The sequence below is a fragment of the Panthera pardus genome, unplaced genomic scaffold (genome assembly GCF_024362965.1).
Source record: "Panthera pardus isolate Hobbes unplaced genomic scaffold, ASM2436296v1 HiC_scaffold_8, whole genome shotgun sequence".
NCBI classification, from domain to species: Eukaryota; Metazoa; Chordata; class Mammalia; order Carnivora; family Felidae; genus Panthera; species Panthera pardus.
The window spans coordinates 95991186-96010535 of record NW_026527013.1 but is presented as its reverse complement, the minus strand read 5'-3'; the positions used below and the strand labels follow the sequence as shown (position 1 = coordinate 96010535).

Here is a 19350-nt window from a genome sequence, read left to right as displayed (position 1 = left end):
ATCCGAAGCAGTCTCCAGGCTCTGAGCTGTCTGCACAGAGCCAGACCCGGGGCTTGAACTCACAAACCGTGAGATCATGACCTGAGCCGAAGTCAGATGCTTAACTGACTGAGCTACCCAGGTGCCGCTAATCATCACATTTCTTGAGCTTCACACCTGTCTAGCTCATAATAGGCACTCAATAATAATTCAGAAAAATGAATTAGTACATTTGGTGGTCGTTTTCTTTTTTTTTTCCATAGAATCTTAAGAGATCTTTTTTTAGTTTCATTTTTAAAAATATTTTTTAAATATGAAATTTATTGTCAAATTGGTTTCCGTACAACACCCAGTGCTCATCCCAACAGGTGCCCTCCTCAATGCCCATCACCCACTTTCCCCTCCCTCCCCCCACCCCCTCAACCCTCAGTTTGTTCTCAGTTTTTAAGAGTCTCTTATGGTTTGGTTCTCTCCCTCTCTAACTTTTTTTTTTCCTTCCCCTCCCCCATGGTCTTCTGTTAAGTTTCTCAGGATCCACATAAGAGTGAAAACATATGGTATCTGTCTTTCTCTGCCTGACTTATTTCACTTAGCATAACACTCTCCAGTTCCAACCACATTACTACAAAAGGCCATATTTCATTCTTTCTCATTGCCAAGTAGTATTCCATTGTGTATATAAACCACAATTTCTTTATCCATTCATCAGCTGATGGACATTTAGGCTCTTTCCATAATTTGGCTATTGTTGAGAGTGCTGCTATAAACATTGGGGTACAAGTGCCCCTATGCATCAGCACTCCTGTATCCCTTGGGTAAATTCCTAGTAGCGCTATTGCTGGGTCATAGGGTAGATCTATTTTTAATTTTTTGAGGAACCTCCACACTGTTTTCCATAGCGGCTGCACCAGTTTGCATTTCTCCACATCCTCGCCAGCATCTATAATCTCCTGATTTGTTCATTTTAGCCACTCTGACTGGTGTGAGATGGTATCTCAGTGTGGTTTTGATTTGTATTTCCCTGATGAGGAGTGGGATAGAGCATCTTTTCATGTGCCTGTTGGCCATCTAGATGTCTTCTTTAGAGAAGTGTCTATTCATGTCTTCTGCCCATTTCTTCACTGGATTATTTGTTTTTCGGGTGTGGAGTTTGGTGAGTTCTTTATCGATTTTTTATACTAGCCCTTTGATACAAAATTAATGTACAGAAATCAGTTGCGTTCTTATACACTAATAATGAAGCAAAGAAAGACAAATAAAGATACTGATCCCATTCACAATTGCACCAAGAATCATAAATACCTAAGAATAAACCTAACCAAAGATGTAGAAGATCTGTATGTTGAAAACTATAGAAAGCTTATGAAGGAAATTGAAGAAGATACAAAGAAGTGGAAAAACATTCCGTGCTCATGGATTGGAAGAATAAATATTGTTAAAATGTCAATACTACCCAAAGCTATTTATATATTCAATGCAATCCCAATCTCTTCTCGAAGCTAGAACAAACAATCCTAAAATTTGTATGGAATCACAAAAGACCCCGAATAGCCAAAGTAATATTGAAGAAGAAGACCAAATGGGAGGCATCACAATCCCAGACTTTAGCTTCTACTACAAACCTGTAATCATCAAGACAACATGATATTGGCACAAAAACAGACACATAGACCAATGGAATTGAATAGAGTCTCCAGAATTGGACCCACAAAAGTATGGCCAACTAATCTTTGACAAAGCAGGAAAGAATATCCAATGGAAAAAAGACAGTCTCTTTAACAAATGGTGCTGGGAGAACTGGGCAGCAACATGCAGAAGAATGAGACTAGACCACATTCTTACACCATTCACAAAAATAAACTCAAAATTGGTAAAGGACCTGAATGTGAGACAGGAACCATCAAAATCCTAGAGGAGAAAGGAGGAAAAAACCCCTCTGACCTCAGCGCAGCAATTTCTTACTTGACACATCTCCAAAGGCAAGGGAATTAATAGCAAAAGTGAACTATTGGAACCTCATGAAGATAAAAAGCTTCTGCACTGCAAAGGAAACAATCAACAAAAGTAAAAGGCAACCAACAGAATGGGAAAAGATATTTGCAAATGATGTATCAGACAAAGTGATGATTGTTTTCTAAGTATTCTTATTAGTGGATGTATCACTTAGGTTTCAGGAGGAAACAGCACACTCAAAATAGGTTAATTTAATTAATTTAATTAATTATTTTAATTAAAATTAAAATTAAAATTAATTTAATTTAGTTAATTTAATTACAAAGGGATTATATACAAGTATGGGGTATACATACTTGTAGTAATTATTCAATAACTTAGGCTGTCACCACCCTTTGGCCAGAAGCAGTTGCAGAACAGAAAGGAAAGAAAGTCATATAGAGTCAGTCACTTGACAGGAGCATTGGCCTTTGGTTAAGAGACATAAGCCAGCTCAAGGCTACTATATCAGTCAGGATTCAACCAGAGAAACAGAACTAGTAGGAGATAAACATTAAGACATTAAGTGCAAGGAATTGGCTTATGTAATTGTAGAGACTAGCAAGGCAAGGCCAAAATGTGTATAATAGGCTGGAACTCTTAGGCACAGGATGAAGCTCCTGTCCACAGGCAGAATTTGGTCTTCTTAGAAGACTCAGTTATGCTCTTAAGTGCTTTCAACTGACCGAATCAGGCCTGTCCAGATTACCTAGGATAATCTTCCTTACATAGAGCCAATTATAGACTTTAATCATATCTAAAGATTACTTTCACAGCAACATCTAGATTAGTGTTTGATTAAATAACTGGAAAATAAAGCTAAATTGACACGTAAAACTGACCATCTCAGCTAACTTGAAGGAAAGGAGTGAAGGAATGCACATCCTGTCCTTACTGCCCAGGCTCTCCATTGGCTGAGCCCTAGTGGTTGTCAGTCAGAAGACAGAATCTATTGATGGAATTGTACAGGTTGCTGGATTCCACACATTGCCTGGAGTGTGAAGCAAGGAGACAGAGCCAAGCTCCACACCACACTCTGTGGGTTGGAAGTGAGATTTCACCATAAAAAAAAAAAAAAGTGAATGAGGATTCAGACTGAGCAGTTTTGAAGAAAGAAGCTCCTTGAAGAGGAGAGGAGTCTCAGAATTACAGAGTTAGGTGAAAAACAAAGGTGTTTCTAATCATGGGCTCCCATGTAAAAGGTTTGTCTTTTTTTAATGCTTTTTCTTGGGGCTGTAGGGATAGACCTATGTAGTATACAGTTCCACATATTGCCCTGTTAAGGCAGAAATCCCATTACTCACACCAAGACTTTCTGACAATTTGAATGCACCTCTACAAGTTCTTGTGGCATGTTGTGAGGAATGGAGCCAGCACAGTACAAAGGGATGCGGCCTGACCCTCATCCTTTTTCCTATGCTATCTACATAGGGAAACTGCAGCCTGGTGAACTAGGGCTAACCAGTCCTGAAGTGGGTGTAAAGCAGCCAGTTGGACGATACAAAACTGTGAGGTAAGCTCAACTGCCAGTCTTTACCCAGTGCAAAATAATAAGGTGACACTGGAAAAGGGTGACCTGTCTCCCCGCTAATATTTACTTTTCAGAGTTAAAAGTTCAGACTCTGAAATTAAACTTACAGGTGCAAATCCCTGCTTCACCACCTGCTGAGTATGAGATTTTAAAGAGGTTAGTTAACGCATGGAAAGAAAATTGGTATGGAGATTAGATGAATTAGTGAACAGTTCAGAACAGTACTTGGCACATAGTGTCTAATGAGTGCTAGCTATTACTATTGTTATCAAAGGCAAATTGATGTTTTTGATTTCCTAAATGCAATAACCTTCAAGAACTCTAATGAATTGAGAGTAGAGATCAGCAAACAAAGCCAAATCCAGTCTGTCACCTGTTTTTGTAAATAAAGTTTTATTGGAAAATAGCCACGCCCAGTCACTTACATATTGTCTGTGGCTACATTCACTCTGCAGAGTTACATAGTTGTCACAGAGATGGTATGACCCACAAAAACTAAAATATTTATTCTGTGACCCTTCATAGAACCCCAGATTTAGAAAATGTGTTAACTTGAAAGAGATTAAGTGGAACTGCTTTATACCCACAAGAATAGATACCCTCTTATAATACATAAAACTCAATTTTTCCCCCAAAGTTATGTTATCATTCATTACACAATATTCAGGCACAAGTCTAAAGGATGTTCCCTCCACCCTCCTCTTTTTTTTTTTTTTGCCTTGACTAAAGAGAGAAACCTGAGATAAGATTTCAAAATTGAATTTTAAAATGAAGACCCAGAAAATTCCCTTTCCCTTGGTTCTGTATGTACAACTTTGATCACAATCTGTCTATGGCAAGTCAGTTCAATAGATTAGAGAAGGGTGTTACTGGAACCAAAGTCAAGATTTTCTGAGGCACCTGGGTGGCTCAGTTGGTAGAGCTTCCGACTCTTGATTTTGGCTCAGGTCATGATCCCAGATTGAGCCCCGAGTTGAGCTACGTGCTGAGCATAGAGCCTACTTTAGATTCTCTCTCTCTCTCTCTCTCTCTCTCTCTCTCTCTCTCTCTCCCCACCCCCCCATCTCCAATGCTCTCTCTCTCTCTCTCTTTCAAATAAAATAAAATATTTTTTTTTAAAAAAGACTTTGACCTATAACTGGTCAAAGCTGATGTTTTATTCTGTACAATGACCTTGAATTCAGACCAATAGCTAATTCTGGTCAACTCTTTTACCAAGCCATGTACCAGATGCTCACAATGCTATCTCAAGTGACACTTTATCCCTCCAAAATGTATCATCACTACTGATACAGTCAGTCAAGAAATATACCTTCATATGATGGTTCAGAAACATTGTTTATTTGCAACAGGTGATTGGTTTTCATGAACCATACTATTATGGGTCTTCAGCGAAACACATGGATTGACTATATAGGGTCTTATCTGATAGGTGAGGTCAGTTGGGAGATACAAGAATTATTAAACTCCATAAAACCCTCTGTTCCAGCAATCTGCCTATCCTTTGTTGCAATATTTCCTTTAACTTTTCCTGCTTTACTGATCACTACATGCTCCTGACCTTGACTTGGCAACTCTTGTTTTGTTTTCTAAGTCCTGATTTAAACATAGCAACTGCTTCTGCTATCCATCTTTCCTAGATTCTCCCCTCCATGATTTTATTCAAACCTAGTGATTTGACCCTTAATTTGTGTTATTTTCTGTTATTTGATTTAAGAGAGAGGGATAAGCCCCTCCACAAACATAAAATAGTCTCCCATTGAAAAGAACCTATCAGTGCAAAACAACATCAAATGTGGAGAAGGTCAAATACTGAGTATTGTGTTTCTTCACTTCATATTGTACTTGGTATCACATCCATGATCAATCTGCAATAAAATCTACACATGGATTACATGTATGAACAGTAGACATTTGGGAAACGGCTTTATTTTTCAAACACAATGTTCTGTCTCTCAGCCAAGAATACTTATTTTAAAGAGTTGGAATGCAATTAATGTATTTGGAACACATGACTGATTAAAAATAGCAGCACTGTTAAGTTCTAACTTTGTTCTTTTGCCAGTTTTGAAGTTCCATGAGAGCAAAGGATTTAACGATCATAGTAACTAGATAAAACTGATGCTTATGTATGTTTGCCTGCTTTGTCTCCTTGAACATGTCCAAAACTGCATATGTAATCCAAATCAGGTACTGCTACAGGCATACATTTTCAGTTCAGTAGATCATTTACAAACCTGATATCACTTAAAGCTTTCTAAAGTATTTTACATATTAGCTTACTTTATTAGATACACTTACTCTCAGTGGAACTAGATATTTTTATTATTGAAGTATAATTAACATAGAGCGTTATGTTAGTTTCAGGTGTACAACATACTGATTCTACAATTCTATACATTACTAATGCTCACTGCAATAAGGGTAATCATCATTTGTCACCATACAGCATTATTACAATTATTATTGACTATATTTCCTATGTTGCCCTTTTCATCTTCGTGACTTATATATTTTATAACTAGAAGTTTGTACTTCTCACTCCCCTTTATCTATTTTACCCATTCCCCCACCCATCTGTTTTATTGTTTGTTCATTTGTTTTGTTTCTTAGATTCCACATATAAGTGAAATCACATGGTATGTGTCATCTTTCTGTGTCTTATTTCACTAGGTTCAGCCATATTGCTGCAAATGACAAGATTTCATTCTTTTCTATGGCTCCATAATATTTTCTATGGCTCCATCTATCAATGGACATTTTAGGTTACTTCCATTATCTTAGTAACTATAATGTTGCAATAAATATAAAGGTGCATATATCTTTTCAAATTAGTGTTTCTGTTTTCTTGGGTAAATACCCAGTAGTGGAATTACTAGATCATATGGTAGTTCTATTTTTAGTTTTTTGAGGAAACTCTACACTGTTTTACACAGTGGCTGCACTGATTTCCATTCCCACCAAAAGTGTATGAGGGTTCCCTTTTCTCCATATCCACACCAGCACTTGTTATTTCTTGTCTCTCTGATACTAGCCATTCTGACGGGTGTAAGATAATATCTCATTGTGGTTTTGATCTGCATTTCCCTGGTCATTAGTGATACTGAACATCTTTTCATGTGTCCATTGGCCATCTGTATGTCCTCTTTGAAAAAAATGTCTACTCAGGTTCTCTGCCCATTTAAAAAAATTTTTTTTAATGTTTATTCATTCTTGAGGGAGAGAGCATGAGTAGGAAAGGGGGAGAAAGAGAGGGAGAGAGAGAGAATCCCAAGCGGGTTTCACACTGTCAGCATAGATTCCGATGTATAGGGCTTGAACTCACAAACTGCAAGATCATGACCTGAGCCGAAGCCAGATCCTCAACTGACTGAGCAACCCAGGCACTCCTCTGCCCATTTTTTAATTGGATTTGTTGGGGGTTTTTGTGTGTTGAGTTCATGTAAATTTTTTTAATGTATTTTGGATGTTAACCCCTTATTACATAAGAGGTTTGAAAATATCTTCTCCCATTCACTAAGGTTGCCTTTTAGTTTTGTTGATGGTTTCCTTTCCTGTGCAAACGTTTTTATTTTTGTGTAGTCTTAATAGTTTATTTTTACTTCTGTTTCTTTTGCCTGAGGAGACACATCCATAAAAATGTTGCTAAGGGCAATGTCCATTGCCTATGTTTTCTTTTAGGAGTTTTATGGTATTAGGTCTCACATTTAGGCATTTATTCCATTTTGGGTTTATGTTGTGTATGGTGTAAAAAAGTGACCCAGTTTCATTCTTTTGGATGTAGCTGTCCAGTTTTCCCAACACCATTTATTGAAAAGACTGTCTTTTCCCCATTGTATATTCTTGCCTCTTTTGTCATAGATTAATTGGCCAGATAGGCATGGAGTTTATTCTGGGCAACAGGGTAGAGATATTCTGTTCCACTGATCCATGTTTCTATTTTTGTACCAGTACCGTACTGTTTTGATTACTATAGCTTTGCAGTATATCTTGAAATCTGCAACTGTGATGCCTCCAGTTTTGTCTTTCCAAGATTGATTTGGCTATTGAGGTCTTCATGGCTCCATGTAAATTTTAGGATTATTAGTTCTAGTTCTGTGAAAAGTGTTATAGAGCTTGCATTTGAATCTGTAGATTGCTTTGGGTAGTATGAACATTTTAACTATATTAATTTCTCCAATCCATGAGCATGGTGTATCTTTCCATTTCTTTGTGCTGTCTTCAATTTATTTCATCAGTGTATTATAGTTTTCAGACTATAAGTCTTTCACTTGCTTGGTTACATTTATTGGTAGATAATTTATTTCTTTTGGTGCAATTGTAAATGGGATCGTTTTCTTAATTTCTCTACTACTTTGTTACTAGTGTATAGAAGCACAACAGATTTCTGAATAATGATTTTGTATCCTGCAACTTAACTGTATTCATTTGTTAATTCTAATAGTTTTTTGTGGCATGTTTAGGGTTTTCTATATATAGTATCATGTCATCTGCAAATAGCGACAGTTTTATTTCCTCCTTATCAATTTGATGCCTGGTTTTTTTTTTCTTATCTGATTATTTCAGCTAGAACTTGCAGTACTATGTTGAATAAAAGTGGTGAGAGTGGACATCCTTCTCTTGTTCTAATCTTACAGGAAAATTTTTTCACCACTGAGTACAATGTTAGCTTTGAGTTTTTCATAAATGGTCTTTATTATATTGACGTATGTTCCCTCTAAACCCACTTTGTTGACAGTTTTTATCATGAACAGATTTCGAATTTTGTCAAATGCATTTCTGCATCTATTGAGATTATTATATGGTTTTTATCCTTCCTCTTGTTAATATGATGTATCACATGGATTGATTTGCAAATATTGAACCACACTTATATCCCTGGAATGGAATAAATCCCACATGATTGTGGTGAATCATCCTTTTAATGTACTGTTGAATTTGATTTGCTTATATTTGTTGAGGACTTCTGTATCTATGTTCATTAGAGATATTGGGTTGCACTTTTTAAATTTTTTAACGTTTATTAAACATTTATTTTTCTTAATGTTTTTTAATTCATTTTTTAGACAGAGAGAGACAGAGTGCAAGCAGAGGAGGGAAAAAGAGAAAGGGAGACACAGAATCTGAATCAGGCTCCAGGCTCCAAGCTGTCAGCACAGAGCCTGACATGGGGCTCTAACTCATGAACCTCAAGAACATGACCTGAGTTGAAGTTGGACATTCAACTGGCTGAGCCACCCAGGCGCCTGCACTTTTCTTTTTTTATCATGGTTTTGTCTGGTTTTGGTATCAGAGCAATAATGGTCTCATAGGGTAAATTTGGAAGTTTTCCTTCCTCTTCTATTTTTAAGAATAGTTTGAGAAGAATAAACATTAGCTCTTCTTTAAATGTTTGGTAGAATTCACCTGTGAAGCCGTCCGGTTTTGGACTTTTGTTTGTTGGGAGTTTTTAAATTACCAGTTTAGGGGCACCTGGGTGGTTCATTTGGTTAAGCATCTGACTCTTGGTTTCGGCTCAGGTCATGACTTCATGGTTTCATGAGTTCAAGCCCCACATCAGGCTCCGTGCTGACAGTGTGGAGCCTGCTTGGAATTCTCTCTCTCCCTCTCTCTGCCTCTACCCCACTCACACTGTCTCTGTCTCTCTCAAAAATTAATTAAAATTTTTTTTAATAATATAAATAAATTACCAGTTCAATTTCATTACTAGTAGTAAGTCTGTTCAAATTTTCAATAATCATTTTCAATAATTTTCAATAAGCAGCCGACTTTGGCTCAGTTCATGATCTCACTGTTCCTGAGTTCAGGCCCTGCATCAGGCTCTGTGCTGACAGCTCAGAGCCTGGAGCCTGCCTTAGATTCTGTGTCTCCCTCTCTCCCTCTGCCCCTTCCCCACTCATGCATGCACACTCTCTCTCAAAAATAAACAAACATTAAAAAATATTTTTTTAGGGGCACCTGGGTGGCTCAGTCAGTTGAGGGTCCAACTTCAACTCAGGTCATTATCTCATGGTCCGTTAGTCTGTGAGTTCGAGCCCTGCGTTGGGCTCTGTGCTTACAGCTCAGAGTCGGGAGCCTGCCTCGGATTCTGTGTCTCCCTCTCTCTCTGCCCCTCCCTCACTCACACTCTGTCTCTCTCTGTCTCTCTCTCTCTCTCAAAAATAAATAAACATTAAAAAAAATTCAGACTTTCTATTTCTTCCTGATTCAGTTTTGGAAGATAGTATTCTTCTAGGAAATATATCCATTTCTTCTAGGTTGTCCAATCTGTTGGCACATAATTTTTCATAATATTCTCTCATAATCCTTTGTATTTCTGTAATATGGATTGTTATTTCTTCGCCTTCATTTCTTATTTATTTGAGTCCTGTCTCTTTCTTCTTCTTCTTTTTTTTTTTTTTTTTTTTTTTGAGAGAGAGAGAGAGCGTCAAAATCAAGAATCAGACACCTAGCCGACTCAGCCACCCAGGTGCACCATCTCTCTCTTTTTTCTTATTAAGTGTGGCTAAAGGTTTATCAATTTTGTTTATCTTTTCAAGTAATCAGTTCTTGGTTTCATGATATTGATTGTTTGCTTGTTTTTTAGTCTCTATTTCATGTATATTCATTCTAATCTTTATTATTTCCTTTCTTCCACTAGCTTTGAGCTTTGTTTGTTCTTCATTTTCTAGTTCCTTTAGGTGTAAACTTCGGTTGTTTAGTTGAGATTTTTCTTGTTTCTTGAGATAGAACTGTATCACTATAAACTTCCTTCTTAGAACTGCTTTTGCTGCATCCCAAATATTTTGGAGCATTGTGTTTTCATTTTCATTTGTCTTCGTGTATTTTTGGATTTCTTCCTTGACACACTGGTTGTTTAGTAGCATGTTGTTTAGCTTCCATGTGTTTGCAAATTTTTTAGTTTTTTCCTTGTAATTAATTTCCAGTCTCATACCATTATGGTCAAAAAATATGTTTGATATGATTTCAGTTTTCTTAAATGTATTGAGACTTGTTTCATGGCCTGCCATGTGATCTATCTTGGGAGAATGTGGATCTAGACTTGGGTAATAACAATCAGGCATAATTTAGAGGTTTCTCAACACAATAAACTTTTCTTGCCCAAACTATGAACCTTATGCTTCCCCAAATTCTTTCTGAATTTTATCCTCTAGAACAGGTTCTTTACAGAAAAAATCTTTTTCTGTTAAATTTATTTATTTTGTTTGTGGGTTTTTGCCCAAACCTTAAAAAACCATTTCTGCCTTGCCAGTTCATGAGACCAAATGTATCAAAATATTTCTTTCCTCTGCTTCTGTGCTCCTAGAAAAATTAAATTAAATAACTATTAATTGGTTCAATTAAAATTTTGATGGGGCCTTACACTTAACCAAATACACTTCTATTCTCTTTACTTAGCTCCCAGTTATTCTCCATGGCTTCTCTCTTAGACTGAAGTAATAATGGAACCTCTTGCTTCAGAAAAAATACAATCCACATTGCCTCCAATCAACTCCAGACTTCGGTACTATTAGTTACTCTCTCTTCCCTCTTGAAATTCTCACTTTGTTCTCTTCCTTCAGGCTATAAACAGACTTAAGTTTCTCTGAATCTAAAACTTTTTAGATGACTACATAGATATAACATAAGAAGAGGAGTGCGTGGGTGGCTCAGTTGGTCAAACAGCTGACTCTTGATGTCAGCTCAGGTCTTGATCTCAAGGTCGTGAGTTCAGTCCCACATGGGACTCCATGCTGGACAGAAAGCCTACTTAAAAAAAGAGAGACAGAGAAAGAGAGAGGGGGGAAATAAAACAAGAAGTAAGTCTTGTTTCTTCTGTGCATTCTCTGTCAACCATCAACCCTTTCTCTTATTTTTTAACTGGCTTATTAAAAGGGTAATCTATACAGACCATTTAATGTCCAATGAATTCTTAAAATCTGATTTCTTCCTTATAATTCTACACAAATAATCTTGGCCCTCTTTCTCACTAATCTTTTTATTGAATTTGACCTGGTTGAATGCTCCCCAGTGTTGGGAGGGTGCCTTGGTTTCTTTCCGGCTTTATGTTTTCATGTGAAGCAAAGACCACTAGGGTAGTACTTTCTTTGCTCTCCTAGGGAAGGAGTGAATTTTTTGATTGATGAGTTTGGGAGAAGGAGCAGAGTTTGCTTTCTCCATAACAGGGAATGACTTCAATAAATTATAATAAATCCATATGATGCTTCCTCAGCATCTACTTGCATGAGAGCACCACACATTCTTTCTTGCCTTCTCCTTGCTGTAAGTGGAGGTTGTCACTTACTGACATTGGAAAACTAGACAGTTCTGTTAGCTAAGCAGGCTTGCTAACAGCAATATCTGGTTCTGATTTCTATTTGCCTTTCTCCATTAGTGCCAAAGTCATAGGGTAGATAGGTGTTTTTTTATTGGCCCTTCTCCCTCAACTTCAAAACCACCCTCTTTAGCCTCCTCTTATGACTTTCATGTCTTCTCCCTTTGCACATATCTATAGGTGCTATTTTGCAGGACAAATTACATTGCATTCTTAATATTTTTCTAATTCTTAAAGTATTTCTTGTTATAAAAAATGTTTTAAATAAAAAATTATGAAAATAAATGTAAAAATTTATAAACTTAGAACCCAGAGATGTCCACCTTTAACATTTTGGAAGCTTTCCATCTAGTCTTCTTTTTCTGTGTATAATAAAAAAATTATATATATATATATATTCAATGTTAGGTTCAAACTTTACATACTTTTGTATTCTGGTTATTTTTTAAGTTTACAGTGAATATTTTTCTATGTCATTAAATATTCTTGTAAAATATGATTTTTAGTGCCTGCATAATATTCCATCATAATTCATTTAAACCATTTTCTATTATTGAACAATGTTCCCTTTTTTTTTCTGTTAAATACAGTAGCTATTATCCGTTCATGTTTATTACATGCCAAGAACTATCTTATGTCTTTTTACAAAGGTTGCCTCATTATTTATTCAAACAATCCAATGAGGAGGTGATGTTATCACTGTCTTACAGAAGAGGAAATTGAGGTTCAAACACTTGATCAACACAAACAGCTGACTGTTTGCCACAAAGGCAGAGTATAATCCCTGTTTCTTCTGACACCAGTACCTATGCTTGGAATCACCTCTCTATACACCATCTCTAAACAGTGATGTGATGAACATCCTAGCACATCAATGATTATAATCTTAAGTTTTTCGAACACTTTTCAGTCACATAAGTCCATCCTTTTCATTGTAAACAATCAGAATATCAGATAAGCACATACTTTTCAAAAGATTCACCCCTACATCACACAATCCTCAAAAACAAAGTCAAGAGGAATTAAGAAGTAAATATTTTTAAATTTTTTAAATGTTTATTTATTTTTGAGAGAGAGAGAGAGAGACAGACCATGAGTAGGGGAGGGGCAGAGAGAGAGGGAGACAGAATCTGAAGCAGGCTCCAGGCTCCAAGCTGTCAGCACAGAGCCTGACACGGGGCTCAAACTCACAAACCGTGAGATCATGATGAATTGACGTCGCACACTTAACCCACTGAGCCACCCAGGCACCCAAGAAGTAAATATTTTAAATATATACAAAATGTGGAAGATAATATGGGAAAATATATTTGTAAATTTAACATTAAATGAGATATAATCTCTAGATGCAATAAAGGAAAGGACTAACAGAACTATAGAAAAATTTAACTCTATTAAAAAGTATACACCAATCAGTGGACACAGCTTGGATTAGTCTGCCCAGTGCTTAATTACCCCCATTTAAGCAACAGCTGATTCCTATTTGGCCAACTACCCTTACCCTACTCTTACCTATTATTTTTCCAATGCAGTTGATTCCACCCCTGGTTCCAGGGTGGTCAGGTGATCTGTTCCTAGTAATAAAAGCAACACAGCTACCTAGCAGTGATTAAGAAATGGACAGAAAATCCAAGTCAGAAATATCAAAGCCAAATTCAATTGCTGGCTCTGGGAGAAGTAGATCTTCCCTCTTCCACTGGACTTGGTGTTGGGATGATGTGAGCTGGGAAATGCAAAGTCAAACCTGAGAGCAAAGCTATCACAATTTAAGGCAGAACACAAACTCCATAGAGACAGGGATTTTTGTCTGTTTGGTTCACTCAGTGATGAAATTTTAGTTCCTAGAATATTGGTTGTACAAATTAGGCACTTAAATATCAGTTAAATGAATGAATAAACTGAGAGAGAAAGAAGTTAAGTCTTGATGACATGATTGAAATCCTGATTCCAGTTGTAACTGGCACCAGTCCATCCCTGAGTTTTTAGATATATTAACAATATATTTCCATTTTTACTTAAACCAGTTTCAGTTGACTTTTCTGTCATTTGCAACTTGCTGTGGTCTGAATATTTGTGTGCCTGCTAAAATGCATATGTTGAATTCCTAACCCCAAAGGTGATAGTAGTAGTTAAGTGTAGTCTTTGAGAGGTGATTGGGTCAGGAGGGTGGAGCCAGTGTGGATGGGAATAGTACTTTTATAAAAGAGATGCCATTTATCGTTGCTGTTTTATACAGTCAATATTAATTTACATTTGCCCATTTATTTACTCTCCCATTTCTCTTACTGTCATTTCTACATCTCTGCTTCCATCTGTTATTATCTTGGCTTTTTTTTTCTCTCTCTCTCTCTTTAGTGTAAGGCAGCTGGTGGCACATTCTCTCAATTTTTGTCTGAAAATTAATTTACTTCATTTTTATTTTTAAAAGATATTTTCAGGGGCACCTGCATGGCTCAGTCGGTTGAGTGTCCCACTCTTGACTTCGGCTCAGGTCATGATCTCACAGTTCCTGAGATTGAGCCCCAAAGTCAGGTTCTGTGCCAGAGATTGCATGCAGCCTGCTTGGAATTCTCTCTCTCCCTCTCTCTGCCCCTTCCTGCTTGCACACTCCCTATCTCAAAGAAGGAATGAATGAATGAATGAACGAGTAAATAAATAAATAAATAAACTTTAAAGGATATTTTCACTGGGCATAGAATTCTAGACTGGCATTTTCTCCCCAACACTTTGAAGACATCATTCCATATATTTTCTGTAGTTCAATGTTTCTGTTGAGAATTCAACTATCATAATTTTTGTTCCTTTAAGTAAGTACTTTCTGCTACCTCTGACTGCTAAGATTCTTTTTCTTGAGAGAGAGAGGGTAAGAGACAGGGAGCGTGCCTGTGCAAGCAATGGGGAGGAAAGGGTAGAAAGAGAGGGAGAGAAAATCCCAAGTAGGTGCTGATGTGGAGCTTGATCCCACGAACCATGAGATCATGACCTGAGCCAAAATCAAGAGTTGGGTGCTCAAACTGACTGAGCCACCCAGGCACCCCTGACTGCTAAGATATTTTAAATTGCCTTTTATTTTCAAAGTTTTACTAAGATGGACCTAGGTATCGTTTTCTAAGGATTTATCCTGCTGTCATTCTGATACCTTCTTGAATAATGTTCATTGGTTTTGAACATTTTCAGACATTATTTGTTCCTGGTTGCTTCTGCCCCATTCTCTTGCTAGTCTTCTTCTGTAAGTTAGATATTTTCACTCTATCTCCTGTATTTCTTATTCCAATATTTTTTATATTCCATTCTTTTTTACTCCACGCTCTGTTTTGGATTTCTTCACCTATCTACCTTCTAGTTCTTTATTATTTACTTCAACTGTGTGCAATCTAAGGTTATTAATAAAAATAAATAAAGGGAACAATAGAGATCCCACAGAGCAAGAAAAATATCCAATGGGAAAAGGACCATCTCTTCAATTAATGGTGTTGGAAAAACTGGACAGCAACATGCAAAAGAATGAAAATGGACCACTTTCTTACACCACGCACACAAATAAATTCAAAATGGATGAAAGACCTCCATGTGAGATAGGAAACTATCAAAATCCTAGAGAAGGACACAAGCAGTAACCTCTTTGACATCGATTGTAGCAACTTCTTACTAGGCATGTCTCCTGAGGCAAGGGAAACAAAAGCAAAAATAAACTATTGGGACTTCATCAAAATAAAATCTTCTGCATGGTGAAGGAAACAATCAATAAAACTAAAAGGCAACCTTAGGAATGGGAGAAGGTATTTGCAAATGACATATTTGATAAAAGGGTTAGTATCCAAAATAAATAAAGAACTTATAAAAACTCAAACTTATAAGAACTTATAAGAACTCAATAAAGAACTTATAAAAACTTATAATCCAGCTTTAAAAAGGGCAGAAGACATGAGAAGACATTTTTCTCAAAGAAAACATACAGATGGCTAACAGACACATGAAAAGATGCTCAACATCACTCATCATCAGGGAAATACAAATCCAAACTACAACGAGATATCACCTTACACCTGTCAGAATGGCTAAAATTAACAATACAGGAAACAACAGGTATTGGCTGATGGGGATGCAGAGAAAGGAGAACCCTCTTGCACTATTGGTGGGAATGTAAACTGGTGCAGCCACTCTGGAAAACAGTGTGGAGGTTCCTCAAAAAGTAAAAAATAGAGGGGTACCTGGGTGGCTCAGTCTGTTGAGCATCCAGCTTCAGCTCAGGACATGATCTCACAGTTCCTGATTTTGAGCCCTGCATCCTTGCTGCAGTCAGTTCAGAGCCTGCCTCAGATCTTCTGTCCCCCTCTCCCTGCCCCTTCCGTACTTGCGCTCTCTGTCTCAAAAATAAATAAATCTTTAAAAAAAAAAAGTTAAAAATAGAGCTACCTTGAAGCACCTGGGTGGCTCAGTCGGTGGTGTCCGAATCTTGATTTCAGCCCAGGTCATGATCTCACAGTTTGCAGGATCAAGTCCCACATTAGACTCTGCCATGATAGTGCAGAGCCTGCTTGGGATTCTCTGTCTCCCTCTCTGTCTGCCCCTCCCCTGCTTGCTCTCTCTCTGTGTCTCTCTCTCTCTGTCTCTCTCAAAAATTAAAAAATAAGCATTAGAAAAAAAAGAGCTACCTTATGATCCAGCAATTGCACTATGAGATATTTACACCAAAGATACAAAAATACTGATCCGAAGGGATACATGCACCCCAATGTTTATAGCAGCATTATCAATAATAGCCAAACTATGAAAAGACCCCAAATGTCTACCAACTGATGAATGGATAAAAAATATGTGATATATATATACAATGGAATATTACTCAGCCATCAGAAAGAATGAAATCTTACCATTTGCAACAACGTGGATAGAACTAGGATGTATTATGCTAAACAAAATAAGTCAGAAAAAGACAAATACCATATGATTTCACTTATATGTGGAATTTAAGAAACAAAACAAATAAACATAGGGGAATAAGAGAAGCAAACCAAGAAACAGACTCTTAAATATAGAGAACAAACTGATGGTTGCTGAAGGGGAAGTGGGGGTGGGGGGATGAGCTAAATGGATGATGGGGATTAAGAAGGGGTTTTGTTATGATGAGCACTGGGTGTTAAAAGTAAGTGATGAATCACTATTCTACACCTGACACTAATATTACCCTGCATGTTAACCAACTGGAATTGAAATAAAAATTTGAAGAGGGGCGCCTGGGTGGCTCAGTTAAGCATCTGACTCTTGATTTCGGCTCGGGTCATGATCTCACAGTTCATGAGTTCGAGTTCCACCTTGGGTTCTGTGCTGACAGTGCAGAGCCTCCTTGAGATTTTGTCTCTCTCTGCAACTCCCCCCTTGCACACACTGTCTCTCTCTCAAAAATATATAAATGTTAAAAAAAAAATTGGAGAAAAAAAAAAGCATGGAAAGTTCTAAAAAAAAAAAAATAAGAGAGAGAGATCTCACTTCCAGCCCCTTCTGCCCTATGAAGATACAAGGAGAAGTTTGTGACCCAGAAGAGAGCCCTCACCTGACCATGCTGGTACCCGATCTCTGACTTTCAGCCTCCAGAACTGTCAGCAATAGATTTGTTTTTTATAAGCTACTCAGTCTATGGGTTTTTTAATAGCAGCCCAAACAGACTAAAAAAGAAAATTAGTCCAAAGATGGAGTTGCTGCTTTAACGAATACCTAAAAATGTGCAAGCAGCTTTAGAACCGGATAATGGGCAGAGGCTGAAAGAGTTTTGAGGTGCATGCCAGAGAAAGCCTACACTGCTATGAATGGACTGTAAAGAGCAAGTTTGGCAAGAGCTCAGATGAGGAAAGCTGTAGAGAAAGCCTCTATCTTCTTAGAGAATACCTAAGTGGTTGTTAGCAGCATGTTGGTAGAAACACGGATAATAGAGGTCATCCTGTTGAGGTCTCAGACAGAAATGAGGAACATGTTGTGTTAACTTGAGGAAAGGCCATCCTTGTTATACAGTGGATAAGAGCTTAACTCATTGTGTTCTTGTCCTCATGTTTTGTGGAAGGTAGAATTTGTAAGCAATGAAAAGTAGATATTTGACTGAAGAAATTTGGAAGCAAAGTTCCGAAGGAGCAGCCTGGTTTCTTTTGAATGTATATAGTAAAATTCGAAAAGAGAGAAACAATTTAAAGGTGGAATTATTAATCAAAAAGAATGCAAAAATTAAATTGGAGAATTCTCAGCCTATCTATGTATAAAGAAATAAGAAAGCTTGTTTGGGAGAGAACACAAGGAGTGGGGCCAAATTTGGTAAGGAAATTAGTCTGGATTGACCAACTCAACAGAAAATAGGAGCTATTCATCAAGACAATGGGTAGATTGGTGGGCCTTCCAAAGAGAAGCCAGGACCTATTGTTCAAGACAATGGAAGAATCACCCAAAGGCAGTTCCAGATTGGCCCTACCTTCACAGGTCCAAAGTTCAAGGGCCCCAGGGCAGATCTATTTCAAAGCCTCACAGTGCAGGCTGTGCTCCCCCAAAAGCACGAGCCACACCCCTTAGCCTCCAGGTGCTGTGCAAGGAGGCCAAGGCAATTGACACATAGGAGGGGAGAGGCAGTAAACCTTGGCAGAGCCCCTCCGGAGATCAGAGTACATTAGCCTGAGCAGGGTGAAAGGCAAGGCCAGGTAAGAATCACAGGATTGAGACCTGTTTCAAATAGTTGCATAGCACCAACATTAAATTCATGAATCATTCAGTTTATTGCACAATTTTATCACACAAGTTACTCAACACAATAAAGTTAGAAGGGAATTAATGAACCACTCCAAAGAGGATACAAGAAGGAGGCATCACAGTGTGAGGAGAGAGGCACCGGTCCCATTGTTGTTCCTATAACAAGTGTTGGCCTGGACTGCAGTTAGGTGGCCTTCTGCGCCTGCCAGAGTCTCTGGCAGCTCCTGTGTGGAAAGCCTGTGAACATAACACAGCACAGAAGGTCGGTCAGCCCTCTGGCCGCTGCTAGACAGCTCCTTCTTTTAAGGGTCCACTGAGCTGGGTGTAACGGTTCTGCCCGATGGTCTTTGCCATATCAGCTCAGTCCACTAGGTCTCACCCAAGTCTCTCCGTGGACCTTTCTTAATAAGTTTTACTTATCTATCAGTCACAGAGCTTATCTACAGAGGCACACTCGAAGTCCTACATCTCACGTTGACAACTGTTATGGGAGGTCACATTGGCCACTGTGACTCCATCTTGTCTTACTCTGACTTAGCTTATTCTCTATCTTCTATGACTAGGAATCACATATAAAGTATTTCACACCATGACACAGCCACTAGCCATTAGCCAGTGGGAACATGGATATTTCCACCGAGATTTGGAAGGATGGGGTCTCCCAGAGCAGTGGGCTCAGGAGGGGGAGGGGCCACTTCAGAGAGATCTGACTAGGGCAATGACCCCTGCCCCCGAGAGAGGCATGGGACCCCAATCCATGAGAGCTGCTGTATGGGCTGCACCCAGCAAAGCTGTGGGAGCAAAA

The 19350-nt window shown here is 38.0% G+C and overlaps 1 long non-coding RNA gene across 6 annotated transcripts in view; it reads right to left on the bottom strand.

Annotated features, from left to right (window-relative positions):
- Positions 1-19350, bottom strand: part of LOC109263690 (uncharacterized) — a 74730-nt gene that overhangs the window by 28972 nt on the left and 26408 nt on the right. For 2 of the 6 annotated variants that reach the window (XR_008420405.1, XR_008420409.1), the window contains one exon: positions 9927-11248. The exons of 2 other annotated variants lie outside the window; for them this stretch is intronic. This is a non-coding gene — a long non-coding RNA (uncharacterized LOC109263690). Of the gene's footprint in view, positions 1-9926; positions 11249-18309; positions 18783-19350 lie in introns of those variants that run through there. 2 more of the 6 variants (XR_008420406.1, XR_008420407.1) reach the window with 1 other exon arrangement.